Consider the following 13,239-nt stretch of genomic DNA (forward strand, 5'->3'; position numbering starts at 1 on the left):
TGATTTATTTTGAATTTTCTTTTATTCTTGAATATTGTATACCATATGTATTTAACATATTTATTTTTCCCAAGTTTTTTGCAAAAATCCACCCTCTTTCCTACCCAGAGTTGTATCCTCCTTTTATTTTAAAACAAGAAATAAGTCCATGATTGTTAACTTGAGCTGCCTGTATATACTTGGATGTGTGGCCTTCTACTGAAGCATCATTGACTTCCCTGTAAACTGCATTGTGTACATAAACAGTACATATGTTGTAAGTGTCCTTTTAATGCATGACCAGCACTAGTGAAATAGCGAAACTTTAACTCTAATTCATAAATGTATAAGTTTCTGTTTCCTAAGCAATGTCTACAAAAGCCTAGCCTGAGTTGGTCCACTTATTGAAATATATAGAGTTGCCTATAGTATTATGATTTCTTTGACACTTTTACTGGTAGCTTAATATTATCTAGTTTATATTTCTTAGGCTAATTGCAAATAAATAATGTCTTGGTGCAAGTACATTAATACGAAATTCTACATCTTTTAAAGATGATTTCTCATATTTGCAAGGTGCTTTTTGTTTTCTTTCTTGTCTCTTTCACATTCTGTATATTAGACAATATACAGAGCAATAAGAACCATTAGTAAACTAGACACAAAGAACATGAAAGGAAGTTAAAATCCATTTTATAAAGCATAAGGCCATCAGATCTATCCATCATTTGAAAAAAATCATGAAGTGAAAAACTAAATTCAACACTTTAAAAATAAATTTACAGGTACAATGAAAGCTACAATTAAAGGGCTACATACCTGTACTTCCAGGACCCAGAGGACTGTGGTATCAAAACCTGTTTATATAGTTTAGTCTAAACAATCCAGTCTTTCCTGTTAAAAAGAATAAATATTTGTCACACAGGTGAGATACTTGACCAAGTATCAGATTGATTAACAAATGTTGAGCTGTGGACCAAAACCACAATTACTAATGGGCTCCACATGATTCACTTAATTCTAGAAGTTACCTTCCTTGAATATTGTATTTCATTCATTCACCATTATGGCTACCCAAGAAAGCCTGAATAATGGCACATGTTTACATGCCAATATGGTTGGGGGAACTCTCACAGGCCCTAAACCTTAGAAGGAGAACTGCTGAGAGATAATTACTCTATCCCAGGTATTGGCCTCCTAATTAATTATTTAATACCATGTTGTGAGCCCTAAGACATATACATACAATCAATAATAAATGGACACATTAGATTGTATTTATATACATATATATATATGTACACACACAAAACATGCATCTATGTCTCTATGTATCTATATATCTATGTGTATCATTTATCTACATATCAATCACACAATGAGAAGAAACTTGAAGCAATGTTTTATGGGACTATGGCTGATTATAAGTAATTGAGAACTGTTAGACAGTTGGGGTGATATAATATGTATATAAGATAAGTGCTGTGCATACACTGATAGACCTTGAACAGTTTGTGGTTGTTCTTCTGGTTTGCATTAGGATGCAAAAGGAAACTCTTCCTGAGCTTCCTGATTGCCTTTGTGGCAGTTCAGATTGAATTGTGGTGTACATCTACATGCTAGGAAAGTGGAAAAAAAGATAAGTGCTATGCTGTAGTCCTCTCCAATAAGATGCACTTTGAACTTGAATAAAGTGGGCAAATAGCATAAATAGTAAGCATTTTACCCAAAGGAAATAGCAAGAATTGAGATTAAAAAGCTTCCTTCTTAATATTTATTCTGGTGAGAGGACAAAAACATTTATTTATTGATATTTGTACACTGATTGGCAGATTTCACAATGGGGCTTATCTGTAGAAATATTTACAAATGGAATCTATGAAATACAAAAATTACCTAGATTAAATATTGTTCTTCTTTTAGTGACTATTTTACTTAATGCTTGATCATTCTGAGAAATGGGATTGACAAATGTATTCATGGACTATCTTTGTCAGTTTTGCCTTTGGAATCTAAATATAGAAATTAAGCTTTTGATCTCTATTTTAGGAAAATTTTTGCATTGCTTTTTATGTAATGAATGTTCATTTTAAGGAACAAATATTCATAAAAGCTCTAAGTCGAAAATGATTGCTGAATTTGCCATTTCTGATAAGAATGCTAAGTTTAAAACTGGGCTGGATTAAGAACTTCTTTGTAATGCAAAACGATAACACACAATCTGGAAATAAAGCTGCATCCTCAGTGTCAGGGCATGATAGAATGTAATTTATGAAGATAATGGACTGAAGAAATACAGCAACAGAAGATACTTGTCTTGAATGAAGCCACTTTTGATGCAAGCTAAAAATGTCTTGTCTATTTGGGAAATATAATAGTGGGTCATTTTAAAATTTCTGTTAGTGAAGATATGGTATGAAACAATATAGCATTTTGTTTGCTGTGAATACTCCATTTATATAAATAAGACTCATCGTAGGTTGTAGAATTTCTAATAGAAAGGGCCAGATAGAATATAAATAGAAACATTTATAAAGATTTCTTAAAGATGAAGGTTTAAAGCATGTTAATGTACATTTGTAGTAGCTTAAGATATTGAACTACTTAAAAGTAAAATTGAGGGATGATTTTGGTAGTAAATGACCAATTCCAACTTGTTTAACCATTAATGTATTTTCTTTTCACTCCAAAGACAAAAATAATCATTTTCATATTCATTGTTTTATAATATATACATTACACATTAAGAATTTCCATGTAAAGCTTGAGTTGTAGCTTGACAGAGATGTTTATTGAAGTTATATGAAAGCTCAAAGACAAATCTGGGGGTCTTGGATGTGGGTTGAAAGCAGTCTTATTTCAAATACTTTATTTTCTGTCTGATTCCTGATGGCTTAAAAAATTCAATTTGAGGCTTCATTATGTACCTGGCACCATTTTATTGGGTTCAACCGTTTGAATAGTTGAATTCCTGGAGCTTCCAAAAAATTAGCGCAAATAAAAGTGCACTTTCTTTGGTTTGTGTTTTACCAAAGAGTACACATGGGGAGATCCATGACTCTAGCCCCATATGTAGCAGAGGATGCCTTTGTGTGGCATCAATAGGAGGAGAAGCCCTTGTTCCTGTGAAGCCTTTTCCCCAGTGTAGGGGAATGTCAGGGTGTTAAGGAGAGAGTGGATGAGTGGGAGGAGGAACATCCTCATAGAAACAGGGAAGGGGATATGGAAGAGGGGAGAATTAGGAAAGGGGATAACATTTGAAATGTAAATATATAAACTGATATATATATACATATATATGTATACATTGTATATATATATACACAAAATTCAAACATGTAAAGCAAAATATACAGCAGTAAGGCTTTTTTAAAAAGGCAAAAAAGCAATATGTGACAAAAATATCTCTAAAAATAAAAAAAAGAAAGAAAATTCACTTTCTTTATAACTTAAATGCAGTTTGTAAGGATCAAGTCTTTAACTTTCTTGGATATTATTTTGCTTTCTTGAGATATTAAATCTATTAATATAATAATAATTGAAAGCAGCCCAAACATCTCTGATATATTAGCTTTTTTCAGTTTTGTTGTGAAGTACTTACTATTTCTACCATTAAATTATTTTTATTTCTCAAATTCTTTTATATTTTATGAAATCATCACATGAAGCTCATTTTATTTAATAACTTAACTTGCTATATAATTTCTATGAGCACATCTAGTCATTTTAAAAATCTGTTTTTTATAATCAAATGTTCATGAAGTTATTTTGAATATCCAATTTTCTCCTCCCTTATTTTTTACTAATGTACTTCTCATCAGCTTTTTACTTTCATGATAGAGTATATTGCTAAAAATTAAAACCATTCAAAAGTTGAAAAATTTCAACCTGTTACCACTAGACCAAAACATGATAAGCATATTTTCTTTTCTTAATGACAGGAGGCTAAATAAAATTCATTCTGATGTTTAAAAGGCAAGTGTGATGAGTTAATAGGTACAGAGTACATGATGCCAAGATTAACAATCTGAGTTGAATCTCCACCAACCACATGGTGAAGGAGAGACTAAACTACTGAAAAATTTCCTAGGATATACAAAACATAAACACACACACACACACACACACACACACACACACACACAGAGAGAGAGAGAGAGAGAGAGAGAGAGAGAGAGAGACAGACAGACAGACAGACAGACAGAGACAGAGAGAGACAGAGACAGAGACAGAGAGGCAGAGAGAGAGACAGAGACAGAGACAGACTAAAAATATAATAATGGAACATTGATTTAATACCTGTAATCAAAGGAGGAAATATTGTTATTATTTAGTATATTTTCTCCATCTTTTGACTTCTAAAGATGCTATTTTCTGTGCAGTAAAATCAAACACTTCCTTTACTTGAAGAACAGATCTAGTTTAATAGAGTCTAAGAAATATGTGACAAATAGTTCTTACTATCTTTTTTTTCTATCACATGTACCAATTCAGGATACTAGGACTATATGTGTGTGAAGTACCTGTTGACATAAATACACTAGTCAGAATTATTTAGTTAGTATTTCATGATTGAATTCTGAAATCAGCTAACATTCTTTAGAATTATTTTTAAAAAAGGATCAATATGAAACCATTCAAGTCAAAGCAAATTGATCTTGGCAAGGCTTCTCCTTTTGTACTTTACTCCAATGTTTGAAGAAAAGTGTGATGTAAATACAAGCCCGAAGAGTAAAGGATTTTTTTCTTCTTTTCCTCATGGCCAGAAAAATATAATGGTGTTTTAGAAGTGATATTACACTTCAGAAAAAGGGTAATGCATCTTTAAAAGCTAAACTACATCTTTACTTTTATCAAATTCTCTATAAATCTTTCATGACAGTTTATTTAACAAAGTGCCATTGAAACTGTATAGGTGATTGATGTGACCCATGTAAGATCAACATGAAATGTTTGTAAATGTCAGCAAAATGTGACCATCTAAAAGCATATAAGGAATTTCTGTGAAAGTTAAAAACCAACAGAAAAATGTTTATCTTATTCTTTGCTTTCTGGTATGCAATTACAAATTCATAGATGTAGCATTGTATTTGATTTTCCTTGGCGCTCATGTCATCAGAGGGCCAATTTACTTTTGACATTTACCCTCTCAAAGCTCTGCTTCACACTCATTGGATAAGTTTTCTCTATCATCTATGTGAAAATAATACAGGCTCAGAATTTTTTTAAAAAATGATAATTATATGTGAAACCATTAGTAAAATCATGAAAAGAGCCTTTATGTATAAATTGCAAGAGGTACCAACATGTGTAACCAAAAAACTTTTTGATCTTTATAAATTTGAAAAATTAATTTTATAAAAACAAATATAGCAGGAAAAAGGGAAGGAAATAATAAGAAAACACATACTTTGTCAAGAGTGTAGTGTACTGACATACTCTAAAGCGTCTGACGTTTTTTTAAAATTTCTATTTAATTGACTTTACTTTAGCATAAAATAAATATTATGTTTAGTATAGAACATATTCTGTCCTTCAGGGTGATATTTTGGTATATGTTTGCATTCATTGACCCTCCAGCAGATGTGCAAAAGAAAATCAATGGAGCTTATGACTGGATAATAAATAGTAAATATACAAATTTGAAACTTGAAATTCAGTAGGAATTTCTACTGAAATAAAAACATTTTCAATGGAGGAAGGTTACTTATGGAAACATTATTCATCTAAATGCTACACTGTTCACTGTTACTTGCAAGAACCTGCAAGGATCTACAAAGAATTTTTTAATGCTAATACTTAGTATATACTATTTTCCATCCCAATGGTTATATATACTTACTAACAATGTTTTAAAGTGGTGTCTTGATGCCTTATGGGTGAAAAATATTTGCTAATTTTACAGCAAGGCTATAAATAACTAGAAAACTTCTTAAGGCTCCCAACTAAATAAGTTTGTCTCGGGAGTCATACTTAGCTTTCAGGAGGATATGACATGATGAAAAAATTCAAGAAACATCATGAAACAGGCATATACTTCTTTTTATTTATTTATTTGTGCATCTCTAGTGTGTCGCAGTGAATCCGATTGATATGTTAGAGTGATTAGTCGTTTGAGACAGTTCCCATTTAATTGATAAGCTTGTACTTATACAAGTGGGAAGTTACTACTATAAACTTTGAGAAGATGATGAATTATAGGGACTTTGGTATAATTTTCATTTTGAAGCAATTTCTAGTGGCAAATCTATAAAGGGCAGATACTCAATACAGTATCCCCTTTCAATATTATTATAGTTTTAAAAGTTTTTATTTCAAAAATTTGTGTACGTATGCTGTTTGAACCATCAGAGTCCAGAAGAGGTTAATTTCTTGCTGATGCCTTAGTTGGGTTTGGGGAACAGAAATCAGGTCCTTTGGAAGAGCATCTGCTAAATCAGCACCCCACCTCCTTCATTATTGTAGTTTAAGTAACATGTACCTTTCAATGTATTTTATAAGAATGATTATATGTTCACACATATAGTAATATTAGGACCATTGTGAGAAAATAGTAAATAGTAAAATACAAATCTTTGTGTGACTCTTAAATATAATATGAAGAAGAGAAATAACTCATATTTGTGTGTCAATTTATTATGGAAAATCAATATAAGTGTTTTAGCTTAGGTGTTCAAATACAAAGTAACAGGTAGAGTGGTCACATAAAGATGAATAACTTTCAGCTGCTGAAAATGAATCTTATAAAAAATAAGAAGGGACATCTCTTTATTAAAGGTATGAAAGAAAGGGAAATTGTGAGTAGGGGCTGTGTGAGGAGAGGACTTGAAGGAGAAGGGGGCTGGCATCTGGATGTAAAGTGACTAAATAAATCAATTAATTCAAAATTAATTATCAAAGTTAAAGCAAAAAAAGAAAATATAGAATAAAACTTAGTATAGCACTGGCTCTTGGTTTTCTGTTTTCAACAAATCGTTTTCTTTTATACATTTAATTTTAATTTTTTATTAAATTATTGTATTTCTTTACATTTCAAATGTTGGCCCCCTTCCTGGTAGCCCCTCACAAATTCTTCGCCACCTCACCTTTGCCTCTGAGAGGATGCTCCCCTATCTGCCTTCTTCACCCACCTACCCACCTCTACCTCACTGTCCCAAGCATCTCCTTTCCCTGGGGCATCCAGTCTCTACAGGATTAGGTAATCTTCTCCTGCTGAGGCCAGACAAGGCTACATATGTACAGAGGAGGGACACATGACCAGGCCATATATGCTCTTTGGTTGGTGGCTTATTCTGGAAGTTCCGAGGTTCCAGGTTGGTTGACACCGTTGTTCTTCCTATGGAGTTGCAATTCCCTTCAGCTCCTTTAAATCCTTCCCCTAAGTCTTCCATAGGGGTTCTTGACCTTAGTCAAATGATTGGCTGTAAGTATCTGCATCTGTCTCAGCCTGCTGGTAGAGCCTCTCAGAGAACAGCCATGCTAGGCTCCTGTCTGTAAGCACAACATTGCATCAGTAATAGTGTCAAGCTTTGGTTCCCCAGTGCCAAATGACATGGATCCCCAGTTTGGCCTGTCAATGTATGGTCTTTCCTTCAGTCTTGGCTTTATTTTTGTTCCTGGATTTCTTTTAAACAGGTACAATTATGAATGAAAAAAAAATGAAGGTAGGTGAGTGACCCCAACCCTTTCCTGGGGCCATGTCTAATTACTGGAGGGCAGTCTCTTTAACTTTCATCTTCTTACCACTGGGCATTTTGGCCAGTCCTGGGATCTCACATCCCAGGTCTCTGGAACTTTATGGAAGTTCCCCTAGCCCCTGCAGCTGCCTATTTCCATTCATTTTTCTGGCACTCTGGGCTCCTCTCCTCTCTCCCCTATACCTGATCCTGTCACCCCTTTCCCCCCTCCACTAACATGTTCCTTTCTTCCTCTGCCTCCAGTAATAATTTTCTACAAATTTTACTACTACAAAATGTTATTTAAACTTAGTTTGTTCTTTTTGTTTGTAAGAAAGAACATACGTGCTTTGCTTTAGATATTTCACTCTCTCCTTTAATCATGCATGTATGTATTCATGTATTCATGTATGTATGTATATGTGTATGTGTATATGTATGTGTATATGTATGTATGTATTTGCTTTACATTTTTCTTGGCATCTTTATATTCAGCAGGAACAAATTACAAAATTTTGGATAAATGCCATTATTTTCCAATAATCAAAAGTAGGAATGTAGACTTTTTAGTGTATGTGGAATTAACGTTCATGTAAAGAAAAGAAGGGAGAACAGACAGGGTCATAGCTCCATAAAACAAGTTGAACTATTTATTTTCTTTAAGGAGACTAGGGATTCACAATACCGGGTGGAAAATTTTCTTTTTCCTGACTTTTTATTGGATACTTTATTTATTTACATTTCAAATGATACCTCTTTTTCAAGTTTCCCCTCTGGAACCTCCCTGCCTCCATGAGGGTGCTCCCCCACCCACCCACTCCCTCCTGCCTCCCCACCCTGGCATTTTCCTACACCGGGGCATCAAACCTTCACAGGACCAAGTGCCTCTCCTCCAATTGATGTCCGACAAGGCCATCCTCTGCTACATATGCAACTGGAGCCATGGGTCCCTCCATGTGTACTCTTTGGTTGGTGATTTAATCCCTGGGAGCTCTGGGGGATCTTGTTGGTTAATAATGTTCTTCCTATGGGGTTGCAAACCCCGTCAGCTCCTTCAGTCCTTTCTCTAACTCCTCCAAATGAGGACCCTGTTCTCAGTCCAATGTTTGACTTCAAGCATCCCCCTCTGTAGTTGTCATTCTCTGGCAAAGCCTCTCAGGAGACAGCTATATCAGGGTCCTGAATGCATGCACTTCCTAACATCTGCAATATTATCTGGGTTTGTTGACTGCATGTGGGATGGATCTCCAGGTGGGGGCAGTCTCTGAATGATGGCCTTTCCTTCAGTCTGTGCTCCAAACTTTGTCTCCATATCCTCTCCTATGAATATTTTTGTTCCCCCTTCTAAGAAGGTCTGAAGCATCTGCACTTTGGTCGTCCTTTTTTTTTTTTTTTGAGCTTCATGTGGTCTGTGAATTGTATTTGGCTATTCTGAGCTTTTGGGCTAATATCCACTTATCAGTGAGTGCATACCATGTGTGTTCTTCTGTGATTAGGTTACCTCACTCAGGATGATATTTTCTAGTTCCGTCCATTTGCCTATGAATTTCATGACGTCATGGTTTTTGATAGTTGAGTAGTACTCCATTGTGTAGATGTACTAAATTCCCTGGCATGTTCTTTGCTCTTCCCTGAACAGCGTTAATCTTCTTTTAATTACACTTGTGGTGGAGAGAGTTAGTTTTCACTTTTCTCATATAAGTGTTTTTTGCTCTTATTTCTTGCTGTTCTGGCTTCCATATATGTCCTTCTATGTCTCATTTATTTTTAAAGTGTTAGGAACTCTGTCATTTTGATATCAGTTTTAAAAGAGGGCACACTTCCAATCACTTTTGAAACTTCTTGCGAAAACTATATACTTGTTCCAATTACATGATAGCATCCATAGAAAATTATTCTGTTTGATGATTTGAAATGTGCTATTGCCAAAGGTTTATGTGCCATCAAAACCATGGACTAGATATCAGCATTTTAAGGCCTTGTATTCAAATGATGAAAATGTTTATTTGAGCAGCCATTGTGGAAAACTCTATGGGGCCCCCTCTAAACATAACATATGACTCATCAGTTGTATATTAATGAATGGGTAAAACATATATAATAAGTATGAACAATAAAATATTATCCAGTCTTATAAAGAAGGAAAGTTTGTAATTAACTGAGGGTTCTATGTTGTATGAAAGAAGCCAAGCATGAAAAGATAAATACCACATGGTTTCCTTTCATGTTATGCAAGCAGTTGTACTTCTAGAAATAGAAGATAAAACTGTCGTCCCTAGAGGCTGGTAAGTATTAGGAACACAGATAATTATTGTTCACAGGACACCAGAAATATTGTTGGAAAGAATTATACATATAAGACTCGCACACACATTTGATCTTAAGTGTTCTTACCACAAAACAGTATTTGAGATAAGTATATTTGTTAAGTAACTTGATTTGGACATTCTATAGTATAAAATACATCAGTAGATTCTGTGGTATACCATATATTTACACAATTTTACCTGTCACTATAAAAAGTTCAACAACTAAAAGCCACTTATAATTTTATTTTGACTAATCCATTGGAAATGTAGAAGTCACTATTTAATTTATTATGCATGGTTTAGGGAAGAAAAGGGAAATATATGGGGATAAGGAGTACTAGTTAACAGGAAGACATATTTTAATGTTCTCAGTTTTTAACCTTGGTTCTCAATAAATTTCACAAAACAAACTAAATAGAGGAAAAATTTTATGCTTCCTGGTAGAAAAGTAAAGTGAACTATGTCAAAAGGTCAGTGAACAATCATAAGAAATTTGTTGTGTGTCTTGCATTCTACTAGGCTATTCTTTTCATTTTTATTGCATATTTTTTATTTACATTTCACATGTTATCCCCTTTCCTGGTTTCACCTTGGAAAACCCATATCCCATCACCCATCCTCTTGCTTCTATGAGGGTGCACGCCACCTACTCACACACTCCTTCCCACCTCTTGCCCTGGAATTTCCCTGGGGCATCTAGCCTTCATAGGACCAAGGTCTTCTCCTCTCATTGATGCCCTAAAAGGCTACACATGTGGCTGGAGCCATGGGTTGCTCCATGTGTACTCTTTGTTTTTAGTTTCATCCCTGGGAGCTCTGGGGGGTCTGGTTGGTTGATATTGTTGTACTTCCTATGGGGTGGCAAACCCCTTCAGCTCCTTCAGTTCTTTCTCTAACTCCTCCATTGGGGACTCCTGTTCTCAGTCCAATGGTTGGCTGCCAGCATCTGCCTCTGTCCTTTAAGGCTCTGGCAGAGCCTTTCAGGAGACAGCTATATTGGCTCCTGTCAGGATGCATTTCTTGGCATTCGCAATATTTTCTGGGTTTGGTGATTGGATATGGGATGGATCCCTAAGTAGGGCAGTCTCAGGATGCCCTCCCTTGATTCTCTGCTTCACATTTTGTCTCTATTTCCTCCTGTGAGTATTTTGTCTCCCCTTCTAAGAAGGACCGAAGTATCCATACTTTGGTCTTCCTTCTTGAGCTTCATGTGGTCTGTGAATTGTGTCTTGTGTATTCTGAGCCTTTGGGCTAATATCCACTTATCAATGTGTGCATACCATGTGCGTTTTTTTGAGATTTGGTTACCTCACTCAGGATGAGCAAATATGTATGCATAGACGCACACACACACACACACACACACACATCCATCCATATATATATATATATATATATATGTGATGTGTTTATAAAGTTTATGAATTCTAGATATATAATAAATGGCTATCAACATCAAATATTAGTAATTCAGTAAATATTATTATGCCTGTGAAACTGAACTTAGAGCACTAGTTTTTGCATTTTTCTTTAACCTTGAGATGGGAAATTTAACACCCAAAGTGCCTCTTTCTATCCTGACATATGCTCCTTCCCAGTCATTTGCAGATGTCATTGATATTCAGGTGTGGTACTGTTGATCTTATTTTGATTGAAACAGGGTTCTAGACAGCAAAATTGATGAGTGCTTATATGGTAAGAATGTTGCAAAGAAAAGTGATAAAGGGCCTCATATTTAGGCATGTCTGGGGCAAGAATTATGACCTTCATTAAAGTCATAATTTAGAAAATATTAAACATATCATGCTTCTTTTAGTACAAAATAGATTATCAATCTAGTTATTCAAAGTCCTTTATTATTTACCTTTAGATTGACATATCTCTTGTCATTTTCAATGTATTTTTTTTCCTGTGTAAGTAACATACTATAGAGTTTCATGAAGGACAAGATATTTATCTTTATTAGGTGAGGTCCTTTCTGTCATAGAAACACCACAGTCAGTTATGTCATATAATGATGTCATCATATTTATAGCAACAGTTTACATGGGAGATATTTATTATATGTCAATTTTAAGGCAGTTTAGTTAGATATGGATAATAAATCAGAAATAAATTGAAAATTTATATGGTAAAGAATGCTGTTCATAAGGAAAAAATATACAACAGATGTCAAATATAAACGACATTTTTGCAGTACTATAATTTAGTAACCTGTAAAGCTCTTGAATTTTATCTAAGCATTTAAAATAAGTAAAATAGGCTAAAGCCTCAGCAAGCCCCAAACCTTCAAATTAATATAACCATTTTTACATAGGAAAGTTATTCTGTCAAAATATCTTGTAACATGAGATTTATTTATTTTTTCATACTCACTGGTAGTGTTGTATTTAGTTATATATGCACAAAAACATAAACATGTATTCATAGACACATATTCATGATATATCACTCAGTAAATAAGGCCATTCTTTTTAAGAAGAGTAGGAAGGGTGTATGAGAAATTTGGACAGAGAAAAGGGTAGGGAGAAAAGTGATTGTAATATAATCTTTTTTAACAAGTTTGATTTATTTATTTTTTCCTTTAAATATTATGCATTGTTTTTTCTTTATTTTTTTAGATATATTTCTTTACTTTTTTTTTATTAACTTGAGTATTTCTTATATACATTTCAAGTGTTATTCCCTTTCCCGGTTTCCGGGCAAACATCCCCCTCCCCCCTCCCCTTCTTGATGGGTGTTCCCCTCCCAACCCTCCCCCCATTGCCGCCCTCCCCCCATAGTATAGTTCACTGGGGGTTCAGTCTTAGCAGGACCCAGGGCTTCCCCTTCCACTGTTGCTCTTACTAGGATATTCATTGCTACCTATGGGGTCAGAGTCCAGGGTCAGTCCATGTATAGTCTTTAGGTAGTGGCTTAGTCCCTGGAAGCTCTGGTTGCTTGACATTGTTGTACTTTTGGGGTCTCGAGCCCCTTCAATCTCTTCCAGTTCTTTCTCTGATTCCTTCAACGGGGGACCTATTCTCAGTTCAGTGGTTTGCTGCTGGCATTCGCCTCTGTATTTGCTGTATTCTGGCTGTGTCTCTCAGGAGCGATCTACATCCGGCTCCTCTCGGTCTGCACTTCTTTGCTTCATCCATCTTGTCTAATTGGGTGGCTGTATATGTATGGGCCACATGTGGGGCAGGCTCTGAATGGGTGTTCCTTCAGTCTCTGTTTTAATCTTTGCCTCTCCCTTCCCTGCCAAGGGTATTCTTTTTCCTCATTTAAAGAAG

At 34.9% G+C, this 13,239-nt stretch overlaps 1 protein-coding gene and 1 non-coding gene across 48 annotated transcripts in view; both read left to right on the forward strand.

Moving 5' to 3' along the window:
* Dach2 (dachshund family transcription factor 2) overlaps window positions 1-13,239 on the forward strand; it is a 563,517-nt gene that overhangs the window by 199,014 nt on the left and 351,264 nt on the right.
* Window positions 1,464-1,593, forward strand: LOC120099451 (small nucleolar RNA SNORA31). Its single transcript, XR_015647180.1, has one exon. It is a non-coding gene; the product is annotated as a small nucleolar RNA SNORA31 (small nucleolar RNA).

Source organism: Rattus norvegicus, chromosome X, assembly GCF_021556685.1.
Source record: "Rattus norvegicus strain SHRSP/BbbUtx chromosome X, alternate assembly SHRSP_T2T, whole genome shotgun sequence".
Lineage (NCBI taxonomy): Eukaryota > Metazoa > Chordata > Mammalia > Rodentia > Muridae > Rattus > Rattus norvegicus.